General features: G+C 40.6%; 1 protein-coding gene across 2 annotated transcripts in view; it reads right to left on the bottom strand.

The window, feature by feature from the left end:
- PTBP2 (polypyrimidine tract binding protein 2) overlaps nucleotides 1-27,446 on the bottom strand; it is a 185,702-nt gene that overhangs the window by 143,888 nt on the left and 14,368 nt on the right. Inside the window, exons 1-3 of one of the 2 annotated variants that reach the window (XM_066556190.1) lie at nucleotides 15,959-16,584; nucleotides 12,544-12,710; nucleotides 10,968-11,103 (exon numbers count right to left, since the gene is read on the bottom strand). The gene's annotated coding sequence lies outside the window, so the exon portion shown is untranslated. Of the gene's footprint in view, nucleotides 1-10,967; nucleotides 11,104-12,543; nucleotides 12,711-15,958; nucleotides 16,585-20,625; nucleotides 20,742-27,446 lie in introns of those variants that run through there. The other variant, XM_066556189.1, reaches the window with a different exon arrangement.

Below are 27,446 nucleotides of genomic sequence, written 5' to 3'. Positions count from 1 at the left end.
TACTAGGCTTTCTCCCTGAAATAAGCAAAGCAACCCCAGAAAATAAATGCCAAGGGCAACATGTATAAACTCACACACTTTGCAAGCTAAGGCACAAAGACAGATCTGAACATAAATCCCCATACACTTGCTGCTTCATTAAAGGTGGACTAGGCCAGAGCTGGAGGGAGAAAATTCAGGGTGTTATTCTCATAATTATGTAATGTTTTATATAATACCACAGGTGTGCACTGTGCTTTCCTGAAAGAAATCAAAGCACTGCCTCCCCCAGCAAGATCAAGAATCAGCTAGAATCACATTTTGCTCTTCAACTTCTCATTGTTTGAACATCCCCCACTGACTATAATAAAAGTGTTCTTTGGGCTTACAAGGCTTGTGATACTTGGAAAGATTTTCACCCACATAACCCACTAATTCCATCTCTTTTTTAAAAAGTAAGTAACTTTACCACTTAAGTTTGTCTGGTATTATTCTACTATTCTACTATTAATCCCACTCTGGCAAACAGTGGTGAGAGCAGCACATCTCTAGCTTAAACACACTAATTTCTGAAGAGTGAAAAATCAGAAGGAGCAAATTATGATCAAATCAATCATGATCTGGCTGTCTTTGTGAACACTAATAAGCCCCATATACATCACCCTAGCATGTTTCTTCTAAAAACCATATTATAGATAAGCATGGCCCTGTTCTGACACCATATTACCTTGTATTGTAAACAAAAAGTAGTCCAGTATGACCAATGAAGGCAAAGGTGTACTTATGGGAAAATGAGAGCAGAAGCAATATTTTCAAACTGGAAAAGAAGCTGTCATTTTCAGATGGGACATTCAACCCTATGCTTATTGGTTGAATATGTATTTTTTTATTATCTGACAATACTGTGCTTAAATAGTATATATTCAAAAAGGTGTATCTCATTCAGAAGCAGCAGAGCTGGCCAGCACAAGCTTTAGGAAATGGATGTCATCATAAGTAGATTTTGCCTTCAACTTCACAAATCCAGCTTCCAATTCAGTTGCTATAAGCACATTTTAAATAGAGACCAGCAAAGTTTTTAGACAGCTCATACACCAAAAAGCAGGTGATTCTCTAAAATAAAATTACATAAAAACTGAATTTAAGAAAATCTCCCCACAAGAAGAAGCCAGAGCCTGATCATGCTGAAGCTCAATATATTACACATTCATTTTATACTCACAGATCTGTCCTACTAAATTCAGATGTTTTTCACCATTAACTTACTTGAGATCCTTTATTTCCATCTAATGAGCTTTATCAGCAACTGCCACCATTACCACACTGGTGCCAACAAGCAGACATGCTAATTCATGTGCCATTAAACAGCATGCATATCCATAGGGGAAGGCTGGAAGCTGTCTTGGGAATGGAAATGAATGAAGTTTCAGTAGGTTTGAATAAATCTGTGGGCACTTTGTAGCTATAGAAGATTTTCATCTAAAGCCATTATAATAGCTTGGAAATGGCAACTAATTTAAATGCATCAGCATCTACAGACAGAAACTGCAGTAAGGTGGGCAAAGTATAGCCAGATGCTGTGGTTTCTCAAAGCATGCTTCCAGGGACATGCATGCTTTTGAAAAAAAAAATTCCTTCATACACCATAGAGACAGTGTTGAAGTACATTATCTTGTATTGAATGAAAAGCCTCAGACAAAGCACAAAAATCCATAGATTTGGTAGATGGTGATTGGAGCCCAAGGTACTCTAAGCCAAACTTCTTCATAGCAACCTTCTCTAGCTAAACTCAAACATCAACTCAAACAGAGTAATTTATTTAATTGTGCTGAAATAAGCAAAAATGTCCCAGTCTGCTTGTCCATATTGGGTAAGAGTGCAAGCTGAGCTTCTCACTGATGTTTGGGAGGAAGGCCACTGCACTGTGTGCCAATACCAGCATCCCCAGCCAGATGCACTCCTGATGCACCATGAGCACAAAGGTCACTCCACATTACAGAGGAAAATGTAGCTATGACATATTCAGGGATCACAAAATGTTTTATTCTGTATTTTCACTCTTTGCTACTTAAAGGACAAAAGTCAAAGGACCAAAAGAAATTGTCTGCCTTGTGGAAAGCTAAGGCCTCAGGTCACATCATTTTAGTTAGAGAAACAGAGCTTATCTGCATGGATATTTAAAATGGGGCAAAACTGAGGATGAGACAATTACCCTTCCCTCCTACACATTTCCAGAACAGAAACTGCATAAACAGAGAGAGGAAATAGCATTCAATTCAAAACAAGTCTGGTTTTTTTTCTGCAGGTCATTTGGAAATACTGCTCTTGTGGGAGGTACACTTCTCAAGGTCTCTCTCATCATACTGAGGTCTGACAGAAGAGCAGATAATTTCCATGATATTTCCATGAAGTTATACAGAGACAGCAGGAGAACTTCTCCAAGGAGGGGAAAGGTCCTGGCCATCAGCCACAGTGCAGTGATTCCCAGCTCAGAATGCCACTGCAAGGGATGCCACCAGAGTGGGAGCACAGAAGGGAACTGAATCGAGTGGCAGCAGCAGGGAGAACCTCACCAGGCAGCAGAGCAGAGCTGGGACCCGGGGTTTGGCTGGGGTGGTTACTCCTCTCTGCCCTGTGCAGAAGGGAGCTCCCCTCCTGCCCCAAAGGGCAGGGTACAGGGCACTGGGCACAGCCAGGCTCCACTGCCAGCCTGGGGCAGCCCCTGGGCACTGACACCAGGACACCAAACGGCTCCAGGACAAGGGTGCCAACCTGGGGTTTGTTTTTACATTCACAGCAAGCCAGTGCAAAGAGCAGAGAAGATGTTTGATGCAGTCATCATAGCCTGTGCTGCTAAAGAGATTCAGTGAGTCTCCTAAATTAGTACAAGTTCCCGATTCCTAGAGAAACATAAGAGGGTCTTGTGAACTAAGGAAGGAGGCAGATGGTTTCTGCAATGGAAAGCAACAAATTATTTTTGTTAGAGGGTTTTTGAGTTACTGAAGGATCATTTCTACCAGCAGTCAAGATACTAACAGATATAAATGTTATAAAATTGCAATTTAACAGCTATTTCTTCAGTCAGTCACTCACTATAGGATGTATGTGATTTTAATTAATAAGTTTAGTGTCTTCAGATGGATGGATTTCTCTTTACTTCTATGCTCTGTCTCCTCGTTATTTTTTCAAGCAATAACCTAAAATATAATGTACTGACCAGAGCATAATAGAATGGACTAAAATATAAAAATCATAAAAATCATACTTGTTTACAATACAAGGCATGGATTAATATTAGCAAGTGTTTGAAAGTACTGAAAGAACATTTTCAGCCGCCACCTTTATGAGCAAGTAAATCCTAGCTTTATGCAGAAAATAATATTCAATAAGGAATACAATCTAAATCTTGAATTATATAAAAATCACAACACGTATTTTCTGTGCTCCTCTAAAATTCAATAAATAGTTCAATAGATCATCTTTATTCCTTTCACCCTTCTGGGGAAAAATGATTCTTAGCCAAAGAGCTTGCAGGCCAAATTTCAATCTGAAAATAACCTTTATAGCTGAGTTATAAAACAATGAGAATAAGGGTTTATGATGTGAAAGTTGATGCAGGCTTTACTGCTTTGGCATGATTGGTGAAGCTGTATTAAAAATAAATAAATAAAATTTTTAAAAAGGCACACACACAAAAAAAAAAAAAAAACCCCAAACAAAAAAAAAAAAAAACCAAAAACAATCAAACCAAAAAAAAAAACCCACCAAAAATACCCCCACAACCTCCCTCCAGGCATTTTCCTCCTGTGACTATATAAAAGAACCGTATGCTATCATAGCTGTATAAATCTAAAGCTTTAAACCACTCCACCCTTATTATCTCTTCCAAAAGAAAAATGTTTATAATAATACATATATTGACTTCAGCTTTTTGTTCAATAACAAGATTTACTGCCCCACTCTTCAGTCAATTGTAACCTCTTTGGGTCAACAAATCTCGATACTGATCTCAATAGAAGTCAATACCTGCTTATTACTTACCTCCGCATTTAGACACCTATCACAAATTCACATGGGCATCTTGGCAAGCAGGAATTAATACTTTCTGCTTCATTTTAATACAAAATAGACTTATGTGCTTTTCCCACAGTCATTTTTAAAGCCATGAGATGATGCTGTGTTTTTGGAAAACAATATTATACATTAATTTCTGGAACTAAAGAGCTAAAGCTGTTTAGCTTCTCTGATGTTTTTATAAGAATTCACAGACCAACCTTCTTGCAGTTCCTATTTTTTCCCCACATAAAATGTAAATCATCAATCTGATATTTTGTCCTTACCAAGTGAGAAAGGCAAATAATAGTAAAATTGAAAAGCTAGTTGCAAGTAATAATACACAAACTAATGTCTCAGAAGTTCAACAGAGAAATGTACTAATCACTTCCTTGGTTGCATTTGTGTAATGCTAACATAAAAAATGAGCCTGAAAATCATTATCATGCCTGCATTTGTATATGAATTCAGCCTGTACTTTCAGAGTCAACTTTTGTATCATCTATTTGGTACCTAAAGTGTCAAACATTTACTATGAAAAGAAAATTGAATCAGATTTTGTGTCTTATACATGAACAGATCAAATGGGTATCTATTTACCCTGCAATCCAAAGGCTTGCATAAGAATCTTATCACAGAGTTGGACAATGAGAAATGCATTTTAATATACTGTCTCATTTGACTCGGTCTTGGAAATTTTGTTTACTTACATCAAGCATGTAAATAGACAGGAATTCATTTTAATTCAGAATAGAAACTGAGAAAGTACTGGTACAGAAGTCTTGAACACATGGGGAGGACATGTCAGAAGTTGTGTTCAAAAAGTCTTCAGAAGTGTCAGAAGCACTTGCAAGAAACATCACTGTACTGGTCCTTCCTAGTTGTACATGCAGTACAATACTGGTTGTGTAAAACACAGCAGACAACAGACGGAGCAATGACCCTAACCCTGAATAACAATATTTTGTTCTCTTGTCTTGAAATTTTCATTTCAGAACATCACAAATGGCAGTGAGAGTATTTATACTTCAATCGATGGAAGGATGGCAAGGATGGAAAGACAGAAGTAAAATAATAACTAGGAAAAGTGTGTGCTGAAGATGTAAATATAAAATAAATGTTTAAGTTTTCCATTTTAGCTGAGCCAGTGCAATTCACATAACACCATGAAAGGCTGGCTTAATGTTGCACATTCCCATCACTGTCCTATAGCATTTGCATTATTTGAGGCTGTGCAATCTGCTATAACTGCTTTCTTGTGTTTGCCCATTAAATATCAGAGTCTGAAAAACTTCCATAAATTGAAAACTAAGATGTGGTTTATGCACAGGAGATCGCATTCTCAATTTATTGACACCAGGTTTGCAAACACCATAGGATAAAAGTAATGAGAATCATGCTTGGACTTACCCAAGAACTGTATTTGACTAACAAGGTGAGCCAATTCAAAATTATATAGTTTTTCAGGCTAAACAAAATCAATATTATTTATAGGATATGATAGTAGGCCTAAAATAAACATTTCTAGCTTTTAAAAAAAATAGATAAGGCTATATTGATTTACAAAACACAAGGCATTAGGCAGCTCAGATACATGGAACTGTCATGTAAAAGATCTAGGTCAAGAAACACCAATAAAACTCTCATTCATCTCATTAGCTGAGGAGCACAGTGAAAGGTTAAGCAAGGTTAAAGTGGTCTGTCTAGCATCTGACATTGCTGCAGGATGACAAGCTGTTCTCCACAGCCAGGTTAAATGACCATCTTGGACTGTCCAGGGAAGGCTGTGCACTCACAGCAGGGAGGCATCGGGAGCCACTGTCCCCATCACACCCCATCCCCAACCATGGCTGACCCTCTGCGGAGCCCAGTCCAACGACAGTGCCATCACTTACACCCCCACAGCTGGAGAATTAGATCTACAGCATGTTTTGATCCAAACCACACATGGATACGCACCAGAAGAGAAGGTAAGCCCACCTTCCTCACCCTGTTCTCTCCGCTGTGGATGTCCATGAGGAGGAGGAGCAGTGCAAGTGTGCTGCTGAAGATCAGCCGTAGTGGGATGCAGCCAGGAGTTATAAATAAAAATAGAACCTCTTCCTACATACTCCTATGTCCTATGAAGTAGAGCAAAGATCCATCTAATAGGAGGAAAATGCTAAAAGTAAACTGCAGCAGCTTCTACAGAATAGAAGAATCCAGGATTTGAGTTCTCTTCTAGCAAGCAGTAAGGATTATATTTATTGAACCTGACTGCAATACATTTTATTCACAAAAACTGATATTAGCAACACCATCTTGAAATTAAAACATTAGTGCATTTTTATGTGATACTGCTTAAAGGGGGTAGACTTTGGGTAGACTGTAATATGAAGAATGAAGGATGTAATACAGTAATACGAAGAATGACAAAAATTAACACAGATGAAGTATTGGTGGAAACAACAGAAATTCAACAAAGATCAAATTTCAGAGTAAGAGAATATGAAGGAAAGAGAAAGAAAAATGAGGACTGTGTAAATGAATATATAATAAATATAATATACACTAGTAATATTTGTGCAGGACTAGCTAAATGGGAAGAGGCAAAAGATGACAGGAAGATTGGTCTAAAACCAGAGATATTCTGCCCTGACTGTGGCAAAGACCTTGGAAGATGCTCAAAGGGAAGAAATCTCCATGGAGATTCATGAAAGCTGCTCGTTATTATTATTTTGCAGATATATTTATACCCCTGTACAAGCTCTGAAGCCCATTCACATTTCCTGAACGTCCTAGAAGATTAAATCTAGCTTTAAAATGGGAAAAGCTGAATACAAGGGGTGGTTTACAATTTTCTGAAGAAGTAGGTGGGCTGTGTGCAGAGAGGCCTCACAACAGTGCAACTATGCCATGTTGCTCCCAACACTGTGAACTCACCTTTTCCAAGAATCTCCTTCAAAGTATTGCTTACGTCCCAACCCATCATGTTTCAGGTTTTGATTTCAAATATCTTCCCACTGGATTATTGTCCTAATAAAGGATTCTGGATGAGTGTCTTTATGGCCCAGAGAGGAAAAGACAGATGAGGGGACAGCAAATACTGAATTGCTTGGGTTTATTCCATGGTAACATATGCACCTAGTTTTCTGAAACAGAGTTCAGTTGGTCAGGATATAACCCATGGTCACTATTGGCAAAACCTGAGTTCCCTCATTTACTGACTTCTATAGCTGCTGAATTTACTGGACTGATTACAGACGGCATTTGAGTTGATGATATTTTAATTGAAAATGTTCAGCTGTATTGAAGATTTTTTTACTATTAGCCTTTCAGATGACAAGAGATGATGAGGTTGATGGAGTCACCAATGCAGCCAATTTTGAAGTGGGGTTTTGACTGTGAGGGTAATCATTATGGGAACCCCCAAAGTTCCTGCATGTTTTACACTAGCAGAAGGTAAAAAGGGCTATTGTGTTATGTATTCTGTTCAAGTTTTTCACTTGGAAATAGTTATGATTGTCATCCTTGGCCAGGTTTAAATTGACATTTTTATCACAACATTCCTGGCATAGTACTGCAAGTTACTTGCTTGCGAGTAGTTATCAGCTGGCAAAAATTTAAAATGTGGTTGGCTGATTAAAATTATATACCAAGAGCTATACAAGACAACAAATAATAAAAATCAGCCAAAGACAGCAAGGATTCTTTAAATAAAATTTAGAAAACCTTTAGAAAGAAAGGAAAATTATACATGCAAAAGTCATAAATTGCACCTCTTCATTTAATATTTGATAATCAAAAAGCTAATAATTAAAACTGGGAGGGTTAGGTCGGTCAAGTTTTACAGCTGAGCGCACTCCCTGAGCATGCCCAAATCAACACTTATGAGATTCATTTAAAAGCTCTTCAAATTCTGAATCTCCAAGGTTTATGCTGCCTGTGCATTGTTTGCATAATGCAGTTTTGTACAACTAAAGCACTATAAAGGGATTATTTTCATATTCAGCATATGAAAGGTACAGCACAATTCATAGATACTGTATTGTGCTTATGCCTGAGATAGCAGGTACAGTGTCTCGCCTTCTGATTATCTACGAAGCAAATGTAGAAACATACATGTTTTTTGGAGAGAATGTATCCTTAGTAAAATTAATTCCCCAATGGTTTTATTAAAGTCTGCAAATTGCATTATTTTCCCATCATATTTGAAATATTGCACTTCCTTAATGCTTGCTCTAACCCATGGCATGCCATCTTCCCTGGGGTGTCTAGACATGGTGTCTTAGATTTATGTGTATGATCTCAGTGTGTTACAACATCACTCCTGACTAATGCATTATTACAATACTTACATATATTCCCAAGTGTCACTGTTTTGATTAAAAAATCACCAATCTGCATATGCACACCATCTGTGCTTCAGAGAAGCAAAACATGCAGGATAACATTTGCCTTACTCAAAACGGAATTCAGATACTAATAAAAAACAAATGGGAACCTATTTTTATGTTTTGCTTTGTAAAATAACAAAGAAAATTAATACTGTTTCTGTAAAACAACAGTCCATGCCTCTCACACTTAAAAACATAAGCCTTTTTTCCTCTACACAGTAAGGAGATTTACCTTTAGTAACAACATGCCAACAATTTGCCCTTTTAGAGATAGCAAAAAACTTGGGAAGGAAATGTACTGCTGCAATGAATTTAAAAAATCTCAGCTCAGAACAGGGAGTTTTCAGCAGAGGGGAATGTAGTCAGCAGCAAGTCCTTTCTCAGCTGAAAGCTGCAAGAGTGGTTGTAAAAGATGAATGAGACCCTTGCTTACTGGGGTGAAATGCTTTTAAAGGACAAGAATCTGCTTATCTTTGATTGATTGCTCAGTCTGATACTTTCCTTTATAAAGTTTATTGACTACAAGCCCATAAATCAAAGAAAAACAAATCACAGGTTCAATTTGGGGGGCATTGACATCCTGCCATCTTGCAGCAATAGCTTAGAAGTCACAGGGCAGGGAGAAGGAATATGGGGGACTCATGGAGACAGAAGTATCTACTGCAGAAAAACTATCATTTAAAATTTTGAAACAATTCTTCATTTTTGCCTTATCACATTTTTAAGTCAAAGGAAAAATGCAGACAACCAAGCTACCTAGGTTATTATTTTGAAGTCCTTAAAGGCAGAATTTACAATTAAGAGATGTAATTCTCACTGAGCTCCTCCTCTGGTTCTGTGAGATTACAGTCACATACCCACACAGCCCTCACCCGCTGTAAGAATGTCACATTTACAATTTAAACTATCAAAGCAAGAATCGGATTTCTTTCAGGGGGGTTTGAGGGCTTGGGAAACTCAAAATCTGTGTACTGCAACACCTCATACAGTTGCACGTAAAGAAGGAGCCAGCCATAGATCTTGCTCATATGGGGCATACAGTACAATATGACAGCATGATAATACAGATTAATTTGTGCCATTGACCTTGACGCACTATTCTATTGTGTATTCTCTTAGAGTCAGCACTCGGGTCGCTAGAACATCTGGTGTTTAACAAAAAAATCCCATTCTGAAGTGCTAAATGTGTTGAAACAAATGGTACTGTACTATCATTATACAGTGCAACCTCTCTGCTAGGGGTCTAATTTCAAGACTACCCTGACTGAACTACATTATTATTAGGGGTTTTGTAATTCACATCTTGCCACAGTACACAAAATACTGAATTATCAAAAGTAGCCTTTTAAAACCCAGTTGTGTTCCACGTGACTGGGACTGACTGTCACTTTCTTTCCATTTTATCTTTGGAGACATCTGGAAGGGCTAAGCCTGCACAGTGCTGAACAACCTGGCCTCGACCCAGCAGAACACTTCAGCATGCACAGTGTGTGTATACACAGCCCCTGTGTTTCAGCAAGACATGCTTTTAGGTTATGCATATGCTAGAGCACCTTGCTGAAGGTATGGACTGGCTTCACCACACTGTTTGGAAGTTGCACAGTGCTCAGTATTGCATCTACCCCATCTTACACCCCATTACATTCAGCTTGTGCTTGAATCTATCCTAGTGCTTGTTTCTGGGAAAAGCTGATGCAGCCTTTTACAAGGAGGCTGAAGATCTGAGAAATGATTGGTAGCAAAGAGTGGCAGCTTTGTTTTACAGGAGTATTTACATGTTGTTTAACATGAAAAAAAGAGCAAAGGGTGATGACTCTGCCCAGCCTCACCATCCCTCTGACACCACTGCCATCCTCGTGCCTCCCTACCACCACTCTGCTAGCTCTGCTTCCTGCAGAGATTCTCCATGTAAACAAACATAAAGGTTATTTTTGTAGGATCCTTGGGAATCCCACAAAGCTTCCATGGGAAGGATTAAGCGTTTGCAGAAGTCTGATGACCTTTACCTGACCTGAAGTAGATTGCAACGTCAATTAGCATTTCAGCTTTCCCTGTTAGTAAGGACACACACAACCCAAGCTGGGCTCTTCCCACTGTGCTGTGCTTGGGCTGTGAGTCACGGTGGGCTGATTCTCCCCCGCTTCACAGATCTGCAAATTTATGTCCCAGCAAAACAAGTATAAAATGCTACTACTCTACTTTTTCACCTAATTTTCTCTTGCTCTGCAAGCATGGGCAGAAAGGAAACATACTAGTAGGCAAGTACTATGTGTTTGACAATACCAACATGCTTTTGATAAGGTGAAAAAATCCTCACTGTCAAAAGCATGGAGAATTGCTATAGGCATTTATGAACTAAAATGTGTGAGTCTCAAAGCCTGACATAGGACCAATACCTTCAGCTGTGGAGAAAAAGGAAGACAGCAAAGGTGAGCATGCAGGCATATTTAAAAGAGCAAGGGATGCACATGCTGAGCCAAGCAAAGACAGGGCAGCAGCAAGAGGCTCAAGGTCATTCAGCACAGGAAAGCAGCAGCCCAGAAAACGCCTTTGACTCACAGCAGGGCTGGAGAAGGAGGAGAAAGTATGTGTTGTGCTGTGGCTTGAGCCAAGGTGAAGTAATTTCCAGTTGTTTCAAACGAGATTTCTGCCAGGAGGTCTCAGCTGATCTCCATGACAAGTTTATATATGGTTACTGAAAAAAAGAAAAAAAGAAAAAAAATCACAAACATGACACCACTCAATGAGAAGACAGCATTAAGCAATCAGTTGCCAAAGACCTAATCCCATTAACAACTTCTAAGATTTCAGCCATCAGTCTGTAGCTGGCAGCTACCAGAGAACTGAGTAAAATGAAACATCTTTTAAACATTATTTTTTTCAGGCCATCTTCCTGATCTTTTATACTTGTTTGTTCTGCAGTTTCTTAGAAGTTACAACTGCTGAAGGAAGTAGAGAAAATCCAGAAAAAAAAAAAAAAAACCTGCTCCCCTACGCAGCTTCATGCCGCTGGGTCAGTGATTAACAAAGACAAGGTCCTGCTGCAGGGAAGCTAAATGGAGTTCATTATGGACATGAAAGTTAGCAGGGCCAAAAAGGTGAGACCATAGGAAAGAGGATGAAATAAGAGCCTAACAAGTGTGGATTTTACTCCTTCGGTGCAATAAGGACAGCTTTCAACTACCAACTAGTCCAAAAGAAAATCTATCTAGACAATAGTTTAAGATAGCTATTGTCCTATATACTACAATCGTTTTGTTTTGCATATACTCAAGAAAATTAAAATTAAAATGTGTTGCTTAAAAAATTTGTGTTGTTCTGCAATGAGAAATTTTTGATTTGAGGACTGTAATTTGGGGTTTGTCCTTTTTCCTGGAAAAATTAGGAAAATGGAAGCATTTAAGTGGAGCAGAATGATGCCATTAAACCTGGATGGGGACATCTACCTCAAACCCTCACAAATCTATGAGTTTGTTAGCCATGCTTATTGCTTGAGTGCTTTGGAAATGTCAGTGCTTCCTGGGGGTGCTTCCTGGCAGCAGCAAACTGACTGGAGAAGGAAACTACAGACAGGTTGCTCCTGTGACACTGAGAGAGCCTGGAACTACAGCCAGCAGACACTGGGATATGAGCAGATTTTCTTGGCCCTGAAGGGTGTAAACAATAACCTGTCTCACTCACAGGTAATTTCTCACCACACACTGCACTGCTGGTTACCTGGGCAACACTAAAAGGATCAGCTCTCACAGGCTGCCATATTTTCTCCCCAGAACTGGCAGTGACTAATCTCTCTTTCAGTATTTCTGCTTTAGGACATTTCCACTTTGATTTTACATTGGCACTAACCCCATCATCACTAGAGAACCTGAAGTTTTCTGCTACACCTGCCAGTGTCCTGTAGGACCCAAGAGCCCATATGGCTTCACCACAAACCTCCCACAGAGATGTCTTAGTAGGTGGCAGCCAAGTGCTGACATGAAGCACTGGCTACTACAGAAGTTCTTGGAAGTGGGGCTCACCTACAAAAGGCATATGTGAGGTGGGCTAGAAAATCAAGTACATCTCCAAATAAGATATCTGATTAATCTCAAGAAATTGGAGTTATGAAAAGTAACAAACAAAAGTCTCAATGAACCTTCAGCTCACAATAGATCAAAGGCTCTTGAAGAGGAGTGTGTAGGCAAATGCCTTATGCAGAACATGTATTCCAGTAACTTCAGGGTGTAACAAAGTTTCAAGGAAACCAGAGCATGAAATGTGCTCGGAGGTCCTTGGTTCCAGGACTGTCTGACACCTAGAAAACTGTGAAGGAAAGAAAAGTGGATAAACAGCTGATGAATAGTAATATATTACTTAGCCCCTCCAAGTAACCATGTCAAGGATCTCTGCAGAGATTAGCTCTGCCAATAATTTCACCTGCATACCAACATCTTTTTTATTTCTTTTGTCATTAGTGTTTCAATGCGGTATAAATTATTAATCATAATTCCACTTTTGCAGGGAGTGGAATTCAGACCTTTTATGAGATATTTAGGGGATGATCTGTTGTCTAAGCAACCCTTAGAATAGGCAGGACAAATCAGATGTAAGAGTAAATTAATGTGGCATTAACTTGTTTCCAACAGCTTGTTAATGGAAACAAATTCAATAAGCATCACATCCAAGAAGGGAGAAACTGCCCCCATTTGTACTGTTGTGCAAAGCAAACCTCAAAATAAAGCAAGAGGATGGACACAAAGAGCTACTTATCATGAGCCTCCCTAAACAACTGCAGTCTCAGCAGGGAAGACAGGGATGAAATAATGCACATCTGAGTAAACTAGGCAAGAATAAAGAGGAGCCAATGGGAAAAAAATGTAAACTTTTAGTAATCATTAAGAATTTTGATTAAACTTCCTAGGACTTTAGAGCCTCAGTGAGGCTGGTACACTAGTGCTCTGTGATTTAAAATTCTTAAGGATTTGGGTGAAAAATATGTCTTGTAATAGCAAAAAAAAAACCCTAAATAAACCCAAATAATACTGAAATAATAGCAAAATAACTACCATATTGGCATATAGTGATAATCATTTTAAGAATATTGCTAAACCATGTAAGATCTTGAAAATATCATACTTTTAACTTTGCTCCCCACTGTTACATGCTCTCAGACTTGAAGAGAAAATGAAGAACCTTATTTTGCTCAGATAATAACAGTTATAAAAATAGATTAACTGTCAGTATCATGAATTAGTATCACACAAGTACAGAGGCTCAAATAATAGGTTTAGGCCATAGGGAAAGGAGCAAGAACACAAAGCTTATGCTTTGACCTGGGATAGGTTACCCACATCACTACTGCAGAAAAATGCTTGCCAAAAATGAAATTTGTATTTAATAATTCTGTGTGCTTTTTAAATCTGTATTTTGTTTTGTTCTACATGGAGATAGTTTTTGATATTAAACCATTACACACTAGCTTCAAAAGCTGATGCTCAAGATAAAAATCTACAGCTTTTAGTTCATGCTTTCAAGTTTTTTTTTTTCTTTCTCCTCCTTTTTTTTTCTTTTTTTTTCCTTTTTTTTTTTTAAAGAACCTCTGAAAGTCTAAATGATAACATGTTTCAAGTAGCTGCTCCTTTCCTGGAGTTGAACAAAATTGAAAAGATCAAAGTTAGTGCAATCTCGTTCAAAGGTGAAGAGGTGAAATCTTATGTGTGCTGGAGGATCAGAGCAAAGGAAAATGTACAATGCTTAGTGTGCGACACCTGAAGCCCACTTTCATCAAGGTACCTCATTTTCATCTGAATTCAGAATGTATTTCATTTAATGGTAAAATAAGGAACAGCATAGGATTATCTTGGTTACAAAGAAGAGAAGCCCTTGCTCAACACTAAAAAGTAAACATCACAAATAGGTGAAAATGGTCAATTTTTTTTAGAATTACAAAGTTCACCACATTAAATTCTGTATTCGTTCTTTAAGCAACATTTATATAATTGAGTAAGATGAAGCCATTACACTCAAAATGTTTCAAGAATCATACCACTGTTGATAGTTTCTGTTGAGTTTCTTGAAAAAAACACTGTGTTTTGAAGAGGGCTGCAGAGAGGGACATCTAAAAAGGGTATGTTTTTTTCCATAAATCTTCATGTGACTGATGTGCCCTGACATAATGCATCACAATGAAATACAGCTGCCAAAAAAGAGCTTCAAATTAAGCCCTTTTCTAGAGAAAGAAAAAAAAAAGTGATAAGAAAATAGGTACCTTTTCAGCAAAAGCTTTTAAAGCTTTAAAAGCACAGCAAGTTAAAAAGTTCTCTCAATTTTGTCTAAGTAACTAGAAGCTAAATGGGGGGAAAAGGGTGTGAAAAATAATGCTCCAGCCTCTGTGAGAACTGGAGACATACTGAACACAAGACACTGTTACACAGGAAGAAAAGATGATTTTAATGTCCTTGTCCTACCTTGTCATTTTCAAACACATGGAAGATTCACTTTCAAATTATTGGGAAATGTGTTACATTATTCTAATAATGCTAGTCTAAGAATGTTTTAAGCATAAACATGGACTTAGACATGGCAAAGTGGCCACATTCAGAAGCTGAAGTGAGTCACATTTAAATTGTTTCTTTTTGGCTATGCAGAGTTTCTTTTGTGCTATTGCTATAATTCATAAATTCCCAAAGCAATTTGTTGCCCAAAAGCAATAGGCATTATGTAAATATTGTCTGTTGCAGGTCAGACCTTGACCTGAAAACCAGGTCTTCTCAGGAGTACTATAAAAGTCTTTCATATGCAGCCTGATAGGAGCCATCCCACAGAGCCAAAAGCCCCTTTGTCAAGGATTCTTTCAGCACATTCACACCTAAGTTCCCACTTTTGTTCTCTTTCAACCTCAACCTTCACAGAAAATCTGCTAAAAATTGTTGTCTTCCAGTGGTAGGGACAGAAAATGAACTGCTGAAAGCAGAGCATGTTGCAGATGCTGGGGTTTGCAGACTGGGCATGGACTGAGGTTCAGGGACATAAGAGACAAAGGTGACAAGACACACAAAGGGAATTTAAGAAAACTCATGCAGGCTGCCTCCAGCATCATATTTGTGCACGATTAGACTGGATGCAGCTGAACCTGACACCAAACTACTGCTTTATGCTAGGTGAGAACTTATGGCATCCAAGCTTCAATACCTCCAGATTAGAACATTTCTAATGGTTCTCCTCTTGGCTACAGAAACTCCACGTCCATCTATCACAAAGCATGATCTAAAACACACATGAGCAGGTCCAAAAGGTGGACACAACATATTAGTTCACACATGTTAGCACAGGGAGAGTAGAGAAATGAACCTCTCATCATTTCTTTTCTATGTTTCAGGCCGCCATTTCTTATTTCACATTTAGGGTGCAGGAAGAATTGATCTATTGTTCTCTATCTGTTATCAGACTCTTGCAATTAATCTGAGGAGATAACTGTGAAGTGCTGCAGGTAGACTAAATCTCTTGATGTCAGGTAACCCCTACACATTTTATACGCAATGTTACATTGACATAAAATACATATCACATACAGCATGCAGCGGCTGACTTGCAAACAGAGATTGTGCCGACTGTGTGTCTTTATGCTTGAATTTGCTCTTGCATTTTGGTAGCATGTAGACAGCTCTATTTGCTGATTTGAAAGGGTTGAGCTGGGATTTCAGACTTCTTCTGAAGCACTCCACAGAACTGACTTCAGGTATTTCTTTAACCAAGAATTTCTGCAGTTTTCAGATGCTCCCAGCAAATGTTCAAAGCTCCCCTACACACCAGTCATGAACATTGTGTTGCCAGCATAAAGATGGGTTTTAGTCACTGAAGAGCATGCTGCCAGTGCTGTGTTCTGAGGCACAGCCTCTGCTTCCACAGGACTGTGCCATCCATCTGCACAAGGGAAAACACGCGGCCAGTCGCTGCCTCTGGCGCCCGCGACAGTCTCACAAGGTGGGGTAATAGATCAGGTGTATCAGACTGTTATTGTTCCTGGCTGTATTTGTATTTGTTATGGACTATAAACCCTGATGATCCCATGAAGGGTTGTGACCATGAATCCCAATTGGCTGAGCAGTGCTATTTCATGGAGGGACAAGTCCGGCAGTAATGAATTCAGTCAACATAATGATTTCGGTTTCACTGCACTGCTCTGCTTCCTGGGAATCTGCAGAAGATGAGTGACTGTGTCACAATCATAAATTCAGGCACACACAATGCTGAAACTTCTTATAGAGCTTTAAGTCCCTGTGAAATGTCAGACTAATAAATATGATGATCGTATTTGCTATTTGGCAAAAGTATTAATTAACCTGGAAAAGTTAATAAAAATATATTCCCCAAAATTATGCAGCAGAGAAAATATTTTTTCTTATTCATGGTTATATGAATGCAAAATGCCATGGGTTCTTCATCTTTAATACCTAAGGGATTTTTAAGCATATTGCTTCCATAAAACTTGGTTCATCAGTACAGTACACAAGCCCAGATATGCATATTTAATTACTCTGAAAGTAATTTACTTGTACAGATGGTGGCATTAGAAGGTCTTACTTCCATTTAAATTACTTCTATTTGAAAAATAATGTTATTTTGCTATGAATCTTGAGTGAAGAATTCACTCTTATTACAGATGAATAATACTTTTCAATTGTAATTAATCTGTGACTAATCTAATACTGCCCAGATAAACATTTTATCTCCAGTTTTACAAATCAAAGCATTCTCTTTCCAGAAGGTTGATCTTAGTAGTACTTTATATCCAAACCTGTAGACTAGGGAGGGGACCCCAGTCGGCTCTTGGGGCACATGAATAAAAAGCCACAGAAGAATTTGTTGAACATCCCTGAGACTTCCCAAGGCAGAGATGTTACAAAATTGTTTGCATCTTTCTGTAAGATTAAGCAGGGATTAAAGCAAAAGGGTGCACTTCAGGAAAATAGCTATCAGGCATAAGATTTCAGGAAAACAGTGACTCAATGGGCATGTGTGGACTTTGGGGGAAGCTTTAATGGGCAAGGATCCAAAATATTCTGGTCAGCAAGCCCTCGCAGCAGTGCAGGTAGCAGGCCCACACCTTTGTCATTTCTGTACCCCCCTGCACCACCCAACCAACAGCAATTCCCAGGAGCAGGCAGGTAGCAGGGGCAGGGAAAGCTAGCAGCATAATGCATTACCTCTTACATGCTTCCTGGGAAATTATGTCTGCTTCTTCAAGTGAGATTGTTTCCTTGAACAGCTCTGTAAAAGGTCTACATGTGATTGTTAGGCGTTCTTCAGTGAGCCCCCATCTTCATTCAAGCAGTGGCTCTCTTGAAGGGGGCTGATGTGGTTGCCATGATTAGTATTCATTTTTTATTGAAGACTAAATGGCCAGAACCCACATAAAGGGCTCCCAAGTAGCCCTAAAATGTGCTCTGCCTTTTCTTTCTGCCATCTCTCTTCAGGACAAAACAATTTTTGACAGTTGATCTGATTTTTCAGGCTTATCCAGAATAGGCATATTTGTCCCCTCTATCTATGTAACTTTAACATTGTGATCTGGATTTAATGCTGCAAACCCTGTGGACCTACTTCATAGAGCTGAAAAGCACCTAAATTTCCCAGAGAGATTTGGGGGAACTGGAGATGATGGGTGAGCTGAGCCACAGTAAGACTGACATGTTTTTATCACTTTAAAATTAGGAGGAAGGGGTAGAGAGGGAGAAGAAGGGGAAATGTCATAATCTTGACCAGCAATGCTGTACAACCCAAGCTGGACTACACCACCTGGAGTGCGAGGTTTCGCCCAGGGAGGGCAATCGGGTGCCAGAAGAGAGAAAAGGAACAGGACATCTCACTCCATGAATAAATCTGCTCCTGCTTTAGCAAAGGAGCTGTGGTGCTCTGTGTCTGGCATTCAGCTTGCTGACTGCTTTTCTTTTTAATTACCCTAATTAGGAAAAAAAACTTTACCTCCTTTGGCTTTCATATATTTACACTTACACAGAATTTCCAATAGCATCTTTTTCCAGGGAAATCTAAGCACATTCGCTTTCACTGAGTTCAAAAAGCATCAAGGTCACATATTTTCCATTTTGAATTTTTGTTCTTTCAAACCGTCTGTGGTTGCTGCATCTCCAAGCAGACACCCAGCATTCACATTATCCTAGCCACTGCTTCAGACTCCAGCTGCCAGGGCTGCACCAAGCTGTGCCCACAGACTTGCACCCTTGCAGTCTTGTGCAAGAAATGCTTGGAGCAGGGAAATGCTCCTGGGCTTCTCATTCCCAGCCCTTCAGCAATGCTTTGCTCCAAGGGATTTCTCACCAAGTGTTCTTTCTTCAAGGGAATGGGATCCCTACTTGTCCTCACCCCTTCCTAGGCAGGGTGACCCCACAGACTCCTGCCATCCCACTCCTCCAGCCACGCTGGCTGCAACCCTTCAAAGACCCCTGGAAGCCATGTGCCAAACTTCAGCAGTGGATCCAGGTGTGCCTGGTTAACAGGTGGTGCTGAACAAGCTGGGGAGGTCAAGGATAGCCTGTGTCTGTAGCTGGAGGGAGCAGAGGCTGCACATAATAGTCCTGTAGAAGTATAGGAATGAGAGAAGGTGAGTCAGGAATTTGAAGAAGATGGGGAGTACATAGATGCAAACTGTAGGATGGCTGTGGCTGAGCTGATCTCAATTACAGTATTTCTCAGTTTAAGTATGCCATTTTAAAGCATGGAAATTCAAGGCTCCAGTTTGTATTTTATGACACAGAGCCAAAAGCCCAAAACAGAAGAAGCATCTTAACAGTTCTGTTCCTTATTTTCATACAAATTCACACACTTGTAGTCATACGCATATAAAGTCAGCCTTAAACACAAGATCCATGGTAGGTTTTTCAACAAAATAATCCTTTAGACACTGATAAATCAAGCAACAATGACACTGGGATATCATAGCATCACTAAAAATGTCACCACAGTTAACAAGCCTGCTTGCTTCAACAAAAAATATTGGTGAATAATCATCCGTCAGTTAGCAACGCTAAAAAAAAACATGCCTGGTGTTCCTTGCCTAAAAATGATGGGAGTGGAAACATTGTTTTCTTGCCAGGTTATTTTCATTTCAGGAAGAGAAATAACCAGGGGAAACATGGAGAGAAGAATAAATAACAAGAAGCAGTATGAGGGGAAGAAATCCTTCATAATTATGCCATTGCCTCTGCCTTTCTCACTATCAGGTTCTTCCCTGTACCACACTGTGCCAAGCCACTCACATGCCGGGCATCCTCCAGATGAATCAACACAGTGGCACACAGCCTGGAGCGCACATCAGAGGCACAGAGGAGGTGTTTGATACTATTTTATGAACAAATCGGAGACAAGAGCTTGGTAGGGTTTTTTTTTTTTGGAGGAGGAGTAAGGAAAATAAGATTGTATGCCAGCTTGGGAGGCAAAACATCTCATCATCTTTTTAAAATCTGTATTAACCACAGACTCTGTTCTGCTTCATCCTCTAAGTGGTAAGTTAAAACAGCACACATGCAATCTGTAGATTTGCTCCTTTACCCATCACTCAGAAAATATAACATGAAAGACTGCCTGCATTAATCCAGGCTCCTGCATCTGTCCTGGCTGCACACTGGGGCAGAGGGCCTGAACTGGGGCACTGTGCTGCCCGCAACACGTGGAGGGAGCCCCAGGTGCCACCAGGCAAGCATGGCCAAGTACCATCATCCCAGTCAAGCACAGAACTCCTCCCTAATATGGGAAAAACCTCCATTTTTGGAAATCTCACCATAGTAATTTCTTATTTTGCTTTGCAAAGCAAAGTCAACTGATTATGTCCACAAGCCACCAGGTATGACTACAAGCTATAACCTCCCAGTTGCCTGGCAACTTCCCTGAAACCAAACCACAAAGACTTCACTTTTGTTCAAAAGCATTGGTGATGAAACACAAAAGCTTTTTCCAAACTATGCTGATGAAACCTTAACAGCTCTTAAGATAAGTTTTCTCACCAATAAACATCCGCTCAACGGGAGATGACAGAAAAAGGACTTCCAGGGCCCAGCATCACAAGCTGACACAAAGAGAGAGCTCAAAGGCTCAAGTTCAAGGCCCAAGAACAGAATTAATCTACTGCATGTTCAGCCTCTTCTACCAAACGTTATCAGCACAATTGTGTTCTACTGGTGAAAAGAGGATGTCAGGCCAAAAACTTGATTGTGCCCCTTACCTTTTAAGAAGCAGAAGTAATCCCCATTCATAGGCAGAGCCATGCACCCAGCTTCCTTCTGGCTGCAAAGTCTCCCCTGCAAACACACTTTTTTTTTTTATTTTATTTTTCTTCACCTAAAATAGAATAACCAGATATGGCAACCATTAATCAAGCAAATAATAAACAAGGGAGAAGACAGAAGCTGAGGAGAGGCAGACAAAACACTCCAGCACATCTCCAGTGGAATAAATGAGACTTTTCTGCAACTGAACTGTAGCTCATACAAGATCCTCACAAAGAACGAAAATTATCATGTTTCAAATATTCCACTGGTAAAAGAGTTTGATCAACAAGTCATCCGGCACATAGGATATTAGTATTTGCACATATATTGTCATGTGTATCAGAGACAGAAGTTTTTATGCTAAGGTGTGTGGGAGAGCTCCAGAGGTGGAATGAACACCTCCAGCTTGCCCTTTGTGGCTCTTGTTTCCCAGCCTACACCCTTGCAGCAACAGAGAGCTTGAAACAAAACCAGAGCCTCCCGCTAGGGTAAAGAGTGAAATGCAAACACTTTCCTATGCCAGACTGAAGAACATGACTAATAGACACTTTCCTTACATGAAAACATTTCCCAGTGCCCCAAATATATATTTTCCCAATTAAAGGCTGACATTAGACTTCAGAGATTGGCTGTGTGTTTTAGGGGATTTAAGGCCTGGGTGGACTTAAACATGGACATTGAAACAAAACTGACTGACTTTCTACATCAGACCACTGGTTGAGTGGGACATATCCCTTAAAAAACACGAAGTTTTGATAGGCATTCCACCAGTCTCAAAAGGCATCCTTTTCTGTGCCTACCTACCTTCACTCCCAAAAACATGTGATGTACTCAAGTTGTAATTTTCCTGATTTTAACCTAAATTATCTGGGGGGATTATATGCATTTTTGCTTCATCCTCAGCCATGTTACAAGTCTTCAGGTAGTGGCCATCTTTACTATATCTAGTTATTTATGCATCCAGTTCCTTGCTGTTAGTTTATCATATTTTTACTGTAGATTCAAGTATGTTCTATCTAGCCTCCTCACAGGAAAAACATGCTTTTATTATGGGAGGGGGGGAAGTGGGGCGGGTGCATGGGCTTAGTTAAAAAACTCACTCAAACTCCAACACTGTCAGTGATATGAAAATGAATCGTTAGATAAAAGATGTTTTCCCCCTTGTGTTTCTCGAATGATTAAAAAGGATTACAGCAAGAGAAGGATGCAAATTTAGGAGGAGTAAATGGCTGTGTGGTTCAGGTAATGGATGTGTTTGGGTGTGTGTGCAGGGGGCACCTGGGGGTGTATTTGCCTTGTTTGTGTACACATGGACTTTCTGAATGCCATAGTACTATGGACAAACTGTACAAGCCCTAAACAAACTTTGAAAGCTTAAAATGCAGTAAATTATGGGGTTTGTAAAAACAGAAAATAATCAGTAATGGTAACTAAGATTGATTTTATACTTGAATTGAGTGCTCTACCCCAAAAGACGTTTTCACTAAAAAAATCACCTGATGTTTACTGGATTATTTATTGTACCTTTATCTATATTACAGATGTCTGTATAAAAAATGAGCTATTATTTTTAGATCTTATAAATACATACATTAAATCATGAATCACACACAGGTCTGTATGCAGCATGTCTCTGTGACAGTCACTATTTTTCTTGTACAAAATGTCTGTAAGATGCCTAGCCGGAGACTGCTTTTGCTGGCTAAAAAATAATCAGTTGCAGAAAGCTCAAACTTCTGTCAGCTGTATGAAATGAGAAGGCAGAAGGCTATGCCCCTCAGTATTTTTATTACATGGATCAGGAAAACAAATTTCAAGAATTAACAGTGCAAATTTTTAAATATGCCAGAGCATAGCAATTCTAAGCACTGTTACAAGTTACAGCAAGGGAAAGGTGTTGCTTTCAGATTTGGAAATGCCTGCTACAGTCTAACCTCTTTGTCAACATGTCTGCAGTTTTGCAACACCCATTTCTAAGTGAATTACCTTATGAAGGAAACCAAAAGGCAGAAAACTAAAGAAATAGGGGTCAAATTCCTTCTGTGAGATCTACCTTGTAAAATTATCCAGAATGTAATAATACCATGTTATTGACTTAAGCACAGTTCCCTGTGACATGCTGCAGCTGACCTGTAATTTTTATCCTACATGTTGCCAGCACTATTAAAATGACACTTGTGAATGTAAATTAAGCTCACAAAGGGGACAGATTGTATGATTCTGGTTTCTCTCAGATGCCTGTAGGCTATCACAGGTTCCATATGTGAAGTAATTATGTTCACTGAAGGAAAGAATAAATGCTGTCAAATTGTGTACTGAGAGAGAAAGCAGCTATTATATTGCAGTAGTCACTGGAGCATTGCCTTAGAAAGTGAAAAGACGTATAAGAAAATAATAAAAAAGAAAAACTGGAGCAGAGCTATATTAAATATAACCTTTAAATGAGTATCTGCTTTTGAATACATATTACACAAAGCTAATATCTCACAAATAAAAGCATTTTACCTTTTTAATCACATTTTCTTTCTCACATCTAGAGAGCACAGGGCAGAACGTTTATTGGAGGGGTAAAGGACAGGTGGAGCATCTTTCAGCTTTCTGTGCTTCCTCAGGAAGAAGAGCCCTCCAAGGCCCCAGAGATGCTGTCCCCACCTCCTTCCCCACCACAAACCTCCTCCTGTAGGAGCTGTGCAGTGGCCAGCCTTCCTCCCCAGCAGGCGGATGTGTCCCAGCCCTGCCTTCCCACCCATGCATCTCTTCTGCCCAGCTCCAAACCTCTGCCTGCCACAGGCCCGAGCGAGGCGCTAAGGTGGGGCAGGAGCACTTCTGAAGACAGCCTGCTCTGCAGCACCAAACCCTGGCTGCACAGCCTGCAGCAGGCTTGGAGGAGGTGAGGCTTCTACCATGGAAGCCAACATAGCTGCTAAAAGGAAAGACAACACTCCCATCACCTCCACAGCTGCAGTGTGGTCCTGCTCTCCTGCACCTGGGGAGGTGAGCCTATATTTAGACCAGTGAGGTCACCAGTGAACCAGCACAAGAGGAGAGAGAATACTAAGCTGGGAAAATAGCTTTTTTAAGCCTTTCATTTAGAGGGAACCAAGGACACTAAAAGCAGGGAAAACTGAGTGCTTGTGTGGGTTTGGATTTTCATCCAGAAATGAAACAAGGAAAGAAAGGAAGTTAGGACACTCTAGAAACAAAACACAAACAGGAAGGCACATTTTCTTACAGGGGTGTAACAATGGATGTAGAGGTCATGAAGGAGCCCAGAACATAGAAAAACAGAAGACTGAATTCTTCCCTATGTTTTTACTGCTTAATAGAGTAGCATCACAAAGTTTGGCACTCTGGAGCTTGAGTGCCAAACTTTGTGATGCCCCCTTCCACGGCAATGGAAAGGGGGTATTTCTGCAGTGTCCCACTAGGGCTAGTTCTGCATCTCTGCAGCCTCAGGCCTAACATGCTGTAAGAGGTAACCAAGGGTGAGTAACTTCCCAACACAGCTGCCCTCCACCCTGCCCAGCCTGTGCTGTTGTTACCTGCATGCCTGTCACTAACCTGGCTGCCTTACCAGCAACCCGTGCTCAGGCTACAACTGGCTGCTGTGCAGTGCTGAGGAGCAGAGCTGGCTGGAGATGGCACAGCACAAATATTGGCAACTCACTGAACGTGTCTGTGCCTGGATAGTGGCCTGTCTGTGGCTGAGTTTGTCTGTGCTCACCTGATACCCAAAAGCTGGTATGTCCAGGAGACCAAACCTTTCACACTGCTCTCTGATGTGAAGGCAGCTCTTGGGGAAGCAAGGCACCTGATAGAGCAGAGGAGATGCCTGGAATCAGGCAAGTCCTCCTCCCTCTCCCAAAGCCACTATCAGCTCCTGGACAACATGGTATGAAAGCAGTCACATTAGGTCTACAGGGTCCTTTTCTAAACAGGTCATTTTCCTGGTTGTCACCATGAGGTAATTTGGGTAACTAACTTATATCCAAGGACCTGTCCTGATTCTGGACAAACATTTTACAGGAAACGTGATGATCTGCCTCGACCAACAGTTCTCCCTTGAGTCCCTGGTCAGGGCTTCACTACCCATCAAATTCTCATGTTCATGTGAGCAGTAACAAGACATTAGGTAATGGCATGGGTTTGTCTCATCAAAGCCACAGCTTGCAGCAAACCATTTTGTGTGCACAACATCACATTTCTGCTTCTGGGAAATTAGAAACTGTGGCACTTTTTTTTTTGCAGTTTCTTAGGATAAAAAATCTGACACTTAGCTTTTGCAGTCTCTCCATGGAAGCCATTTTACTAACTGCATATTGCATTTAGTGGAGTTGTTCAGCACAGAGGAATACTCTGCACTGAACATTGTGCAATTGTCCTTGGTTGTTTCTGGGCACACACATCTCCATTACTGAAGGAAAGGGCCACCAGGCTGCCCCACACACTGCTGCCATCAGACACAGCACAGCTCACATGTCTCTACCTAAACTCTCTCTATATGTTAAAATATGAGCTTGCATAATTCATGGCTTACACCTGAATTACCCATCAGGACCAGGGCCTGGCACATCCGTCACTGTCCTCTGTGTGCCCAGGAGCAGGATAACAGCCTGCCCCAGCCCTGCTCTGTCTTCACCTTGACTGAAAAGGCTCCCAAATCACTTGGGTTTCTCTACACCCAGCACTGTGAAGAAAGAAAACATGATCCCATGTCCTTATTTTGGCAATTGCTTTTACACTTCTGTTTCACTTCCTGGCCAGCTACCTCACTCATACCAACACCCTCCTCTGCAGCACCAAACCTCAGGGATCCTCAGCAAAACCAGCTAGCTGCCTCTTTGTTTGAGGCCATCTTGGTAACAAAAAGGTTGCAGAACAGCCCAGAGAAGTCTCCAGATGCAGATATCAATGCAAATTCTTCCAACATCCCATGCACCAGACCCACCTCATGGGTCACTACTGTGAACGGTGGCTAAGAGACAAGAGGAGACCTCCCTGAGCAGAGCACAGCTTGAGCACCAGCACAGGGCTGTGGGAGGAAGTCCCAGCCATACCCCCAGGACAGTCATCTCACGGTGTGTAGGGGCACAGAGCCCTGTGGCCCCCCATGCTGACAGCCTGCAGCACAGCCCCCCAAGCCCCCAGCCCTGGGAGACACACACCCTGCCACTGAAACCCTCCCAGGAGAGTTTTCTGGGGAGGGGGTGCTCGTGCACAAATGAACCATCTCATTGTGCAGGCCATTAACACCAGCTGGTCACGGCTGGGTGGGCAGTGCAATGGGCAGACAGACAGCCTGCCTGCTTCCAATTAAACACAGGAGCAGTCACACAACACACTACTGCAACTTCTTCTTGAATAAAAACCCCTTTGAAATCAACTACCATTTCCTAAGCAGCTGAAAACTATTAAACAACTGTTTGCAGGGTAGCTCATGTCATACGTGGGAGGCTGAAATGTAATGTAGAAATGAGAGGGTTTTTTCTGGTTGGCAGCACTGACAGCAGCTATAATGTATGACTCTTTCAGATGCAGCGTGGCAGAAGCAGGGTGAGGATCATCCAGTGCTATTCACTAGAGAAATTGTTACATATAAAGAGAAGGCAGAATCAAGGATCTCAGGATCGTGGCAGGAAGGAGGGGCAGGGAGGAAAAAAAGGAAGGATGTGGTTTGCTTTTACAGTTTTAATAAGGATTTGTGGGGTAATGTTGTGTAAAGGTAATACAGCTGGATCTTTAATAATAATAATAACTAGAACCAACTCTCCATGTTAACTGACCTTTAAATATTATTGTCCCTTTCAGTTTACCAAAAAGACATTCACTTCATGAAAGATGTTACTCAACTCTGTATAAAGATCCAATAGGCTAAAATATGCTAAACTGACATTTAGAATTATCTCATAACACTTTTTATGATAACTCCTATTCTCCCCATGTGACTTGAATGTGAGGGTTTGGGTTCTTTTTTTCTGAAGTATTTTGAAACCATTTCAAATAATAGGCAGATGTTGCCTGGACATTCAGGCTGTCTGTAATGATATTAGGACCTTTCTCAACAGCTGAATAATTACTTCCTTATCATGCTCAAGGCAAGTTGAAATCACATGCCCTGCTTGAGATTTAAACTTCCATCACACAGGTAAAGAAAGCATTCAGACTGACGTTTTACATTTCTAACTGCCTTTCCTACAATAATTAAAGCATCTGTGGTGTGTTGCCCTGATAATCTGTGAAATCAAGACAACTGGGAGCACCAGAAAAAAACCCACGCTTTGTTGGGGGGGGAAAGGCAGTGTGACTCAAGTAAAGGCAGATGTATTGATTCTGCCTATGTTGCAGCCATTTCCCAGGTCCCGTTTCAGACACAGCCATGCAGAATCTGGCCACTGCTTAGGGCAGCACCGTGTCCTGTGTGCTGGAGCCTTGGCTGCTGCCCCAGGGGCTGTGTGTGCAGCCCTGTGCCCTGACACCCCACCTGCTGCCCCAGATCACCAGCAGACACAGCACTCCTGTGTTGAGCAGGCTCAGCACTACTCCCCTTCCAGCTCTGACTTTCCTACACTGGTGAGAAAGTTCTGGCCTCCCGGTCCTCCATCCCCAGCCACATACTCCAAGCACACCTCCACATGTACTGGGGATCATAAACTCTGTTTGAGGAAACAAGAAACAAACATTTCTCATTCCTTCTTGTTCCTGTCATGCATAAGAGGAAGAAGTTCAAGTTCTGATACCCTTACACCTGACAGAAAGCAGAAGTCACCCAGCAACA

Source organism: Molothrus aeneus, chromosome 9, assembly GCF_037042795.1.
Source record: "Molothrus aeneus isolate 106 chromosome 9, BPBGC_Maene_1.0, whole genome shotgun sequence".
In the NCBI taxonomy this organism is placed as follows: Eukaryota; Metazoa; Chordata; class Aves; order Passeriformes; family Icteridae; genus Molothrus; species Molothrus aeneus.
The sequence above is the reverse complement of the archived record's forward strand: the minus strand, read 5'-3'. Positions and strand labels throughout refer to the sequence as shown.